The sequence below is a fragment of the Coenobita brevimanus genome, chromosome 49, assembly GCF_032717465.1.
Source record: "Coenobita brevimanus isolate Jiangsu-jjx chromosome 49, ASM3271746v2, whole genome shotgun sequence".
NCBI classification, from domain to species: domain Eukaryota; kingdom Metazoa; phylum Arthropoda; class Malacostraca; order Decapoda; family Coenobitidae; genus Coenobita; species Coenobita brevimanus.
The window spans coordinates 12,039,026-12,051,866 of NC_137002.1; positions in this window are offsets into that span (position 1 = coordinate 12,039,026).

Here is a 12,841-nt window from a genome sequence, read left to right on the forward strand (position 1 = left end):
GCAGATGGAGAGAACACTTTAAGGAATTGTTGAACGTAGAGGATGGAAGTAATGCGAGTATAAGTGGCTGGGGAATGGCTGGGAGAAGGAGGGAGGTGAGAAGACAGGAAGAAATCAGTAGGATAGAAGTTGTGGAAGCAATGAAGAGTGTTAAATCAGGGAAAGCCCCAGGAATTGATGGAGTGTGTGGTGAAATGCTGAAACATGGGGGAGAGATAGTAGTAGAATGGATGTGGAAGATGTGCAGATTGGCCTGGGAGGAAGGTAGAGTCCCGGAGGATTGGAAGTCAGGTATAATTATTCCCTTGTACAAAGGAAAAGGGGAAAAAGAAGTGTGTGGTAATCATAGGGGCATTTGTCTTCTTAGTATAATAGGAAAAGTGTATGGTAGGATACTTATAGACAGAGTTAGAGAAAGAACAGAGAAATTAGTTGGAGAAGAACAGTGAGGCTTTAGGAAGGGAAGAGGTTGTGTAGATCAGATATTCATTCTTAGATCTTTAGTGGAAAAGTTTCTAGAGAAGGGAAAGAAGTTGTATGCGGCTTTCATGGATTTGGAGAAAGCATATGACAGGGTGGATAGACAAGGATTGTGGAAAGTGTTAAGAATATATGGAGTAGATGGGAAGTTGTTGAATGCTGTGAAGAGTATGTACGATGGTGCGAAGGCTGCAGTGCGTGTGGATGGTGAACTAAGTGAATTTTTCTCTTTGAAAGTTGGTTTGAAACAGGGATGTGTCATGTCTCCATGGTTGTTCAATCTGTACATGGATGGGGTAATAATAGAGGTACAAGGTAGGGTAGTGGATGTTGGAGTGGCCCTGGTGAGAGAGGATAGTGTTTGGAAAGTCCCTGTACTGTTGTTTGCAGATGATACTGTGTTGTTGAGTGAAGACGAAGGGGAGCTGCAAGGCTTGGTAGATGAGTTTGAGAGAGTGTGTAAGAAACGGAACCTAAAGGTGAATGTGGGGAAGAGTAAAGTGATGGTCTTTGAGAGAGGTGAAGTTAGTGAATGTACTGCGAGGTTGGATGGTGAGGAATTGGAAAATGTGAGTACGTTTAAGTATTTGGGTAGTGTGATGAGTAAGGATGGAGGTTTGGAGGGTGAAGCGCTTGAAAGGGTACAGCAGGGAAGAAAGGTTGCTGGTTGCTTGACAGCAGTGATAAGGAACAGGGAAGTGAGCATGGAGGTGAAAAAGTTACTACATGACAGTATTGTGATACCAACTCTAACGTACGGAAGTGAAGCTTGGACATTGTTGGAAGGACACAAGTCAAGAGTGAGAGCAGTGGAAATGAGTTATTTACGAGGAGCCTGTGGAGTCACGTGGAGAGACAGGCTGACGAATGAGGATATAAAGGAGCGTTGTGGTGTGGATGTGGATGTGATAGGAAGCGTTATGAGGAACACACTGAGGTGGTTTGGCCATGTGGAGAGGATGGAGGGTGAAAGACTGACGAAGAGAGTGTATGTGAGTGAGGTGGAGGGGGGAAGAGGGAGGGGGAGGCCGAGGATGAGATGGAGGGATGGAGTGGAGAGGTATATGAGAGACGGGGGTGTGAGTTGGGAGCAGGGCAGTGAAATGGCGGGGGACAGGGCGACTTGGAGGCGATTTGTTTGTGGCCGCCCTAAACGGGATTGAGGCGTCTGGCAATAGATAGATAGAAAGACTTTTCTGAAATCTAGAGGTGGAGCTGGTATTTACTTCCTGAGAAACATGGTCTTTATTCTCTTTCCTGTTTCCTGTACTCTGAGTAGAGGCAATGTACTTACTCTCAGCTTTCCTTTTTTCTTTAGAATGTCTCTAGTGAGTGAGAACATATTCATTAGCTAAAACTGCAGCATCAGACAAATTATCTATTCTTTTCTCATCAAGATATAGGCTTACACCTGCAACTCAACCAACTCTTGATGAGACAAATTATCAACACTACGCGGTACTGCCTCATCTGGTGAGTGGTCCAAATTAGCAAGAAAAGTGTCAGCTAGGATAACATCATCATCATCATTATCCTCTAAGTCACCAGTAACTTTAGACTTAGCCCTAGTGACAGCACATGCAGAGAACACGTCAGGGATATCACAATCCTGGGCCGCAGTCACTGGTTCACTAGACAACTGAGGAGCTGGACACACTTGAGTTCCCCCAATATCATTTCCAAGTAAGAAAGTTACACCTGACATTGGGAGTGTCTCAACCAACCCAACCATAACGGAACCATTAACAAAACCAGACTCTAAATTCACTCTGCACAGAGGGACAGAGAAGTAATTATTCCCTACACCTTGTAAGATTACAGTTTCATCAGAGGAATTAACATTAGAGCCTAGAACACTGGTCAGCATAAGGGATTGGCAAGCACCTGTATCACGATATATTTTAACTGATTTCCTGTTATTACTGTCCAGAGGACTGACAAAACCATCCGACAGGAAATTAGCACATGAACTCTTGAGAGTGTCACCCACGTTACTGCTCAAAAGAGGAGCTTTATCATGAGAATTTAATTTACCTCTCAAAGCAGGTTCAGTTAACTCGGTTAATGAATTCTGGGAACTCTCTAGGGTGGACACTAGACCAATTGACTGAATATTTAAAGACTCCTTTTTGTTTACATCACGCTGTCTCCTGAAACATTTCTCCGTAGTATGACCAAGCTTACTACAATAAGTACATTTACTTTTCTGAAATCTAGAGGTGGAGCTGGTATTTACTTCCTTAGAAACATCGTCTTTATTCTCTTTCCTGTTACCTGTACTCTGAGTAGAGGCAACATACTTACTCTCAGCTTTCCTTTTTTGTTTAGAATATCTCTTGTGAGTGAGAACATATTCATTAGCTAAAACTGCAGCATCAGACAAATTATCTATTCTTTTCTCATCAAGATATAGGCTTACATCTTTATTAATACACCTTTTGAAGTCCTCCAGCAAAATCATCTGCTTAAATTTATCAAAATCAGAATTTACATTTTTAGAATTTAACCACTGCTCTAACAGATCTTCATTGATTTTTGCATACTCAACATGGGATTGCTTATCTTGCTTATAAGTAGTCCTACATCATAATTATCAGATTGATCCTGAGGCAGAGATGCATAATAAGTTACTTGAGCTTTAACGGTGAGAACAGTTTGAAAGAGTACTGGCCAATACTTTTTGGGTCAATTAAAACCTGTAGCTACCCTCTCAAACAACTGAAAATACTTTGTTAAATCAGATTCATTAAAAGGAGGGACAAGTTTAACATTTTTAGCCACATCAAAATCATCAGAGCTAGATGATCCAGTTCCACCTTGTTTCATGCGATACTCATGGTCTGCCTGAATCCTAGCTAGTTCAATTTGTGCCTGAGCCTGTGCCTGTGCCTCCTGAATACGAGCCTGAGACTCAGCCTCCTTAGCATTTGCCTGAAACTCAGCCTCCTTAGCACGAGCCTCCTGCAGGGCTAGCTGTAACTTAGCTATTTCAATCTGCGTTTGCTCATCTGGAGGAGTTACATTAAACAAGCTTTTATTAATCATGCCAGCAATTTGATCTCTAGAATGATGAGAGCGAACAGCAATTCTTAATTGTTGAGCAACAAGCTTAAGTTCATTCTTTGTTCTGTTTTCTACATCACACACTCTTTGCACATTTGACAAAAAATCTTTGGCTTCATCAAGAGTAGTAATAGTAGAAATCATAAATAAATCACAGTCACCAAATGTCAAGCAATATCCTTATGATAATATCCTGAGCATCCTGATAAGAGGTCGCCAAATTTATGTTACGGAACAGAGAGAGATAATGAACACTTCAAGTGAGAATACTAAAATCACTACTGTCCCGCAAAGTTCCAGGTTCAAAACAAAAGAGTTAGGTAAAATTGCAAGTTAAAGTTTAATGCTCAAACTAACAACTAAACATTCAGGACTCATAAGGATAATGTAATGGCAAAAAACAGGTTAAATATATGATTAACTGCAATAGCCTCTATTAACACGAAATTAGCAAGAGTAAATTTATCTAAGTCAGCCCTGATAAAATGAGAAAACCGGATAATGCTCAGTTAATGCAACATATATTAGTACAGATACAAAATATTATTAACAATGGCGGACATCAAAAACTCCACATGAATCACAAAAACCTCACCAGGCCTACGAATCAACACCTTATGCTATACAGTACAAGAAAAAAATGCAACAACACTTATACTCAAATTACACAGCAGCCAGATGGTTGGAGACTTCCTGAGCACTCACAAAAATAATAACAACTGTACAGAGGAGGACAGAGATGTGAACAAAATGAGGAGTAGATCTCAGTGGCAATTAATGCAAAGACTGAGCTCATTATGTAGGGGCCGGCAGAGCTTGATACAACTTGTAAGAAGGACGCGCAAATGATGCCATAGGGGACAAAGGGTTGACACTCCTGCTCTGAACAACAGAAAGAACGACTTACTCTACTATAAGGGAGGAGAAGGGGGGAGTAAGGTAGAACACGGAAGCTTGGTCACTATGGAAGCCACGAGGCGAATCGTGATCAAACATGCAGCATACTGTACGTTAGAATTATGCAAAGAATGATGAAATCATAGGCTATGTAACACCTCCCACAAAAAAAGAAATTTACAAAGGAAATTTCTTATTACTCTAAAACAATCTGTCTAAAGTCTAGATAAGCAATCTGAATAACATTTTCTTTCCCCTTGACATGTTGTATGTCTAATGAATACTCCTGAAGAAGTAGACTCCATCTTGTCAATCTCTGATTTTTATCTTTAAACTTACTAAGGAATTTCAGTGGGTTATGATCGGTATAAATGACTATGGGGTCAAAACCAGAACACAAATAAAATGAAAAATGCTGTAAACCCATAATCAAGGCCAAAAGCTCTTTTTCAATAGTTGAGTAGTTCTTTTGAGGTGGAGTGAACTTCCTACTGTAATAAGATACAGGGTGTTCAATACCCTGATCATCCTCTTGCAGCAAAACAGTCCCAGCTCCTGTATCACTTGCATCAACAGCCATCTTAAAAGGCTTAGCAAAATTTGGAGTAGCGAGCACTGGCTGACTTAATAGGATACCTTTAAGTTTGCTGAAAGAGGACTCACAGTTATCGGTCCAGACAAATTTAACTCCCTTTTTCAGTAGGTCTGTAAGTGGTGATACAAGAATTGAAAAGTTAAGAACAAATCTACTGTAATAACCTACCATTCCCAAAAATCTTTGTAGCTCTTTCCTACTTTTAGTTCTGGGAAGATCACTTATAACCTGAACCTTAGCTGCTGGTGGTGCAACATGTCCACCACCAATTACGTACCCAAGGTACTGAACTTAAGCTTGACCAAACTCACACTATGATAAATTAGCTACAAGATTAGCCTGAACCAAACGCTCAAGAAATTTACTGACATGGCATAGGTGATCTTTCCAGTTGTCACTGAAGATTAATACAGCATCAATATAAACAACACACCCTGCCAAACCCTCTGTTACAACATTCATGAGCTTCTGAAATGTGGCTGGTGCATTCTTCATACCATATGGCATTACAGAACATGCAAAAGTCTGTCCTAGTGTTACAAAACATGAGATCTCCCTAGCACGTTCAGTCATAGGTACTTGCCAGTATCCCTTTACCAAATCAAACTTACTTATGTACCTAGCCTTTCCGATCTTGTCTATGCAATCTTCCACGCGAGGGAGAGGGTAAGTGTCTGTTTTGGTTATCTGATTAACACGTCTGTAGTCGATGCAAAGCCGCTGTGACCCACCTGGGTTAGGGACAAGAGTGACAGGAGAACCCCACTCACTCTGACAGGGCTCAATCATCTTGTGGTCCAACAGGCAACCAAGCTCCTTCTGGATGAGAGGAACTTTCACTGGGTTCACACGGTAAGGAGGCAGTTTAATTGGCTTTGCGTCTCCAACATCGACATCATGCATCAACACAGTGGTTCTTCCTGGGGTGGCACGCAACACTTCCGGGTACTCCTGCAGTAATGCCGAAAACTCCTGCCTTTCCTCGGGAGCTAGATGAGAAAGCTTAGTCTGGAGATCATTCATGATATCAGGATTCTTCCCCAAACTATCACTCAGGCTCATGCGTCATGGGAGAACTTCATTTGCAGACTCGGGTGGAACAGCTACTGTGCAGACTGGGTTATTTTCGTCCCGCCTGTTATATAACTTTAGCATGTTGATGTGACAAAGTTGCTTGTTCTTTCTACGATCTGGTGTGGCGATGACATAGTTGACATCACTGAGTTTCTTCTCCACGAAATAAGGACCACTAAACTTGGCTTGAAGAGGTTGCCCATGCACTGGTAGCAGAATCAAAACCTGATCTCCTGGCTGAAAGTGGCATAACCTGGACTTCTTATCATACCAAGTCTTCATCTTCTCCTGAGCAGCTCCTAAATTCTCTCTCGCCAGCTGTAAAGCAGTGGACAGCCGTTCTTTGAACTTCATCACATACTCCAGCAGGTTGACGTCATCTTCCTCCGACAGCCAGCATTCCTTGAGTAGCTTAAGGGGTCCTCTTACTTCATGGCCAAACAGTAGTTCAAAGGGTGAGAAGCCCAGTGATTCATTTGGAGATTCTCTTGCGGCAAATACAATGAATGGAAGACTTTTATCCCAGTCTTTCTGATGTTCCAAACAGAATTACTTGAGCATCGATTTGAGTGTTTGATGATATCTCTTCAACGCTCCTTGGGTCTGGGGATGGTAAGCTGAAGACGTGATCTGGGTGATGCCCAACTCTTTCAGAGACTGCTTGAAAACATTTGACATGAAATTACTTCCCCGGTCTGACTGTACCTCCTTGGGTAGACCAAACTTTGTGAAGAACCCTAGCATTTCCTTAACCACGTTCTTTGCTGAGATATTTCTAAATGGAATGGCTTCAGGATATCGAGTAGCCATATCAATCAGGGTCAACACATAAGAAAATCCTGAAGAAGTCTTAGGAAGAGGGCCCACAATAAACACCAACACACGGGTGAATGGCGCCTCAAAAGGAGGAATGGGAACTAGAGGTGCAACCTTTTCGGTCTGATTACACTTCCCCACAACTTGACAGGTGTGACAAGACTTACAATACCAGGAAACATCTCTGAAGATACCTGGCCAGTAGAAGTGTTTCAGAATGCTTGCCACAGTCTTCCTCACTCCAAGGTGTCCTGCCAAACTGGAATCATGAGCCACTCTAATGATATCCTGCCTACAAACACGAGGGATGACAACTTGATGTACAACCTCCCATTCACAGTCGGCTGATGCTGTTGGGGGTCTCCACTTCCTCATAAGTACTCCTGACTTTATATAATAACAAGTAGAAGCACCAGCTGACTCTTCCTTACTGCAAGCAGAGTTAGCTAGACCTTTCAACTCAGGGTCAGCAACCTGCAACTCAACCAACTCTTGACGAGACAAATTATCAACATTACGCGGTACTGCCTCATCTGGTGAGTGGTCCAAATTAGCAAGAAAAGTGTCAGCTAAGATAACATCATCATCATCATTATCCTCTAAGTCACCAGTAACTTTAGACTTAGCCCTAGTGACAGCACATGCAGAGAACACATCAAGGATATCACAATCCTGGGCCGCAGTCACTGGTTCACTAGACAACTGAGGAGCTGGACACACTTGAGTTCCCCCAATATCATTTCCAAGTAAGAAAGTTACACCTGACATTGGGAGTGTCTCAACCAACCCAACCATAACGGAACCATTAACAAAACCAGACTCTAAATTCACTCTGCACAGAGGGACAGAGAAGTAATTAATCCCTACACCTTGTAAGATTACAGTTTCATCAGAGAAATGAACATTAGAGCCTAGAACACTGGTCAGCATAAGGGATTGGCAAGAACCTGTATCACGATATATTTTAACTGATTTCCTGTTATTACTGTCCAGAGGACTGACAAAACAATCCGACAGGAAATTAGCACATGAACTCTTGAAAGTGTCACCCACGTTACTGCTCAAAAGAGGAGCCTTATCATGAGAATTTAATTTACCTCTCAAAGCAGGTTCAGTTAACTCGGTTAAAGAATTCTGAGAACTCTCAAGGGTGGACACTAGACCAATTGACTGAATATTTAAAGGCTCCTTTTTGTTCACATCACGCTGTCTCCTGAAAAATTCCTCCGTAGTATGACCAACCTGACTACAATAAGTACATTTACCCCCCCTGGGGGTAGGGGGGTTTTCAAGAATACTCCCCCAGTATCCCTGCTTGTCGTAAAAGGCGACTAAAAGGGTTGGCGGAGGGCTAGTGCCCCTCCCCGAAAAACAACTAACTAAAAAACAAACAAGAAGCCTCGGACAAGGACTGACCAAACGATGACGACCCAGGACCGGACAAAGGACTTGGAAATGAGTATATGGAATGTAAGAGGAGCGAATGATGAGGTGAAAGAGAGAGAGATTGTCCAGGTGCTTGAGGGTGCGAAAGTGGATGTATGTGGAATAACTGAAACAAAATGGAGAGGAGAAAGTGTGAGAGAATGGGAGTATGGATGGGGTATATGTGCAGTAGATGAGAATGAGAGGGCAAAGGAAGGAGTGTGTATAGTTGTGAGTAAAAGATGGAAGAAGAGCATAAGACAGTTTGGATCAGTTGGGTCAAGGATTGTGTGGGTAAAGTTGAAAGTTGGAATACAAATGTGGGCGATTGTGTGTGTGTATGCGCCAACGCAAGATCGTGCTAGAAGAGTGAGAGAAGAGTTCTGGACAAATGTGGAAATGTGCATGGAAAAGTTTGGAAGGAATGATAGAGTGTTTTTGATTGGTGATATGAATGGTAAAGTTGGTAATGTGAAGGTGGATGGAATAGTTGGTGAGTGGGGTGTGCCTGCTGAGATAGATGAGATTGGGAGTGCGTTAGTGGACATTTGTGCTAGGAGGGGGTTGGTGAGAGCCAATACCCTCTTCAGGCATTAAATGATCCACAGGTATACATGGCGAGTGATGAGAAGGGTGGGTGGTGAACTGAATGAAAGGAAGGCAATGGTTGATTATGTGTGTGTGGATGAAAGGATGCGAAGATGTGTAAAGGATGCAAGAGTGTATAGAGGTTGGGGGAGTGGACTTTCTGACCACTACTTGGTGGTGGCCAGAATTAGGATGCAAGTAAGATGGAGGAATAGAAGAAGGGAAAGACGAGAGGAAGGGGTAGTTGCAAGGAGAGTGGAAAGGTTACAAGAGGATGAGAAAAAGGCAGAGTATAAGAGAGAAGTGGAGGAACGATTGGGCAAATATGAATTGGAGCAGATGGGAGACGTGGAAGGTGTGTGTAAGATATTTACAGAAGAAATATGTGCAGCATGGGAAGTTGTTGTGTGGAAGGAAGAGAAGACGGAGGGGGGTGCAAGGAACAGCGTGGTGGACTGAAGAGGTGAAACAGGCTGTGGCACAAAAGAAGAAAGCATACAATGAATGGATGAGAAATAGGGGCGTGGAAGAAGTTGAGAGACGGAAGAGAGTTATGTGGAAAGGAAGAGAGAGGTGAAAAGATTAGTAAGAGAGAGTAACAAGAGAGTGGATGAGGAATTTGGAAGGAATTTGAGTGTAAAGTGGAGGGACTGTAAGAAAATGTTCTGGAGAGAAGTGAAAAGAGTAAGACAGGGTGGAAGTGAAGTTAGCAGGGGAGTGAAAGATAAAAATGGTAGCTTACTAGTGGAGAAGAGAGAAAAAGTGAGCAGATGGAGAGAACACTTTAAGGAATTGTTGAACGTAGAGGATGGAAGTAATGCGAGTATAAGTGGCTGGGGAATGGCTGGGAGAAGGAGGGGGGTGAGAAGACAGGAAGAAATCAGTAGGATAGAAGTTGTGGAAGCAATGAAGAGTGTTAAATCAGGGAAAGCCCCAGGAATTGATGGAGTGTGTGGTGAAATGCTGAAACATGGGGGAGAGATAGTAGTAGAATGGATGTGGAAGATGTGCAGATTGGCCTGGGAGGAAGGTAGAGTCCCGGAGGATTGGAAGTCAGGTATAATTATTCCCTTGTACAAAGGAAAAGGGGAAAAAGAAGTGTGTGGTAATCATAGGGGCATTTGTCTTCTTAGTATAATAGGAAAAGTGTATGGTAGGATACTTATAGACAGAGTTAGAGAAAGAACAGAGAAATTAGTTGGAGAAGAACAGTGAGGCTTTAGGAAGGGAAGAGGTTGTGTAGATCAGATATTCATTCTTAGATCTTTAGTGGAAAAGTTTCTAGAGAAGGGAAAGAAGTTGTATGCGGCTTTCATGGATTTGGAGAAAGCATATGACAGGGTGGATAGACAAGGATTGTGGAAAGTGTTAAGAATATATGGAGTAGATGGGAAGTTGTTGAATGCTGTGAAGAGTATGTACGATGGTGCGAAGGCTGCAGTGCGTGTGGATGGTGAACTAAGTGAATTTTTCTCTTTGAAAGTTGGTTTGAAACAGGGATGTGTCATGTCTCCATGGTTGTTCAATCTGTACATGGATGGGGTAATAATAGAGGTACAAGGTAGGGTAGTGGATGTTGGAGTGGCCCTGGTGAGAGAGGATAGTGTTTGGAAAGTCCCTGTACTGTTGTTTGCAGATGATACTGTGTTGTTGAGTGAAGACGAAGGGGAGCTGCAAGGCTTGGTAGATGAGTTTGAGAGAGTGTGTAAGAAACGGAACCTAAAGGTGAATGTGGGGAAGAGTAAAGTGATGGTCTTTGAGAGAGGTGAAGTTAGTGAATGTACTGCGAGGTTGGATGGTGAGGAATTGGAAAATGTGAGTACGTTTAAGTATTTGGGTAGTGTGATGAGTAAGGATGGAGGTTTGGAGGGTGAAGCGCTTGAAAGGGTACAGCAGGGAAGAAAGGTTGCTGGTTGCTTGACAGCAGTGATAAGAAACAGGGAAGTGAGCATGGAGGTGAAAAAGTTACTACATGACAGTATTGTGATACCAACTCTAACGTACGGAAGTGAAGCTTGGACATTGTTGGAAGGACACAAGTCAAGAGTGAGAGCAGTGGAAATGAGTTATTTACGAGGAGCCTGTGGAGTCACGTGGAGAGACAGGCTGACGAATGAGGATATAAAGGAGCGTTGTGGTGTGGATGTGGATGTGATAGGAAGCGTTATGAGGAACACACTGAGGTGGTTTGGCCATGTGGAGAGGATGGAGGGTGAAAGACTGACGAAGAGAGTGTATGTGAGTGAGGTGGAGGGGGAAGAGGGAGGGGAGGCCGAGGATGAGATGGAGGGATGGAGTGGAGAGGTATATGAGAGACGGGGGTGTGAGTTGGGAGCAGGGCAGTGAAATGGCGGGGGACAGGGCGACTTGGAGGCGATTTGTTTGTGGCCGCCCTAAACGGGATTGAGGCGTCTGGCAATAGATAGATAGAAAGATTTTCTGAAATCTAGAGGTGGAGCTGGTATTTACTTCCTGAGAAACATGGTCTTTATTCTCTTTCCTGTTACCTGTACTCTGAGTAGAGGCAACGTACTTACTCTCAGCTTTCCTTTTTTATTTAGAATATCTCTAGTGAGTGAGAACATATTCATTAGCTAAAACTGCAGCATCAGACAAATTATCTATTCTTTTCTCATCAAGATATAGGCTTACACCTGCAACTCAACCAACTCTTGACGAGACAAATTATCAACACTACGCGGTACTGCCTCATCTGGTGAGTGGTCCAAATTAGCAAGAAAAGTGTCAGCTAGGATAACATCATCATCATCATTATCCTCTAAGTCACCATTAACTTTAGACTTAGCCCTAGTGACAGCACATGCAGAGAACATGTCAGGGATATCACAATCCTGGGCTGCAGTCACTGGTTCTCTAGACAACTGAGGAGCTGGACACACTTGAGTTCCCCCAATATCATTTCCAAGTAAGAAAGTTACACCTGACATTGGGAGTGTCTCAACCAACCCAACCATAACGGAACCATTAACAAAACCAGACTCTAAATTCACTCTGCACAGAGGGACAGAGAAGTAATTATTCCCTACACCTTGTAAGATTACAGTTTCATCAGAGGAATTAACATTAGAGCCTAGAACACTGGTCATCATAAGGGATTGGCAAGCACCTGTATCATGATATATTTTAACTGATTTCCTGTTATTACTGTCCAGAGGACTGACAAAACCATCCGACAGGAAATTAGCACATGAACTCTTGAGAGTGTCACCCACGTTACTGCTCAAATGAGGAGCTTTATCATGAGAATTTAATTTACCCCTCAAAGCAGGTTCAGTTAACTCGGTTAAAGAATTCTGGGAACTCTCAAGGGTGGACACTAGACCAATTGACTGAATATTTAAAGACTCCTTTTTGTTCACATCACGCTGTCTCCTGAAACATTTCTCCGTAGTATGACCAACCTTACTACAATAAGTACATTTACTTTTCTGAAATCTAGAGGTGGAGCTGGTATTTACTTCCTGAGAAACATCGTCTTTATTCTCTTTCCTGTTACCTGTACTGTGAGTAGAGGCAATATACTTACTCTCAGCTTTCCTTTTTTATTTAGAATATCTCTTGTGAGTGAGAACATATTTATTAGCTAAAACTGCAGCATCAGACAAATTATCTATTCTTTTCTCATCAAGATATAGGCTTACATCTTTATTAATACACCTTTTGAAGTCCTCCAGCAATATCATCTGCTTAAATTTATCAAAATCAGAATTTACATTTTTAGAATTTAACCACTGCTCTAACAGATCTTCATTGATTTTTGCATACTCAACATGGGATTGCTTATCTTGCTTATAAGTAGTCCTACATCATAATTATCAGATTGATCCTGAGGCAGAGATGCATAATAAGTTACTTGAGCTTTAACGGTGAGAACAGTTTGAA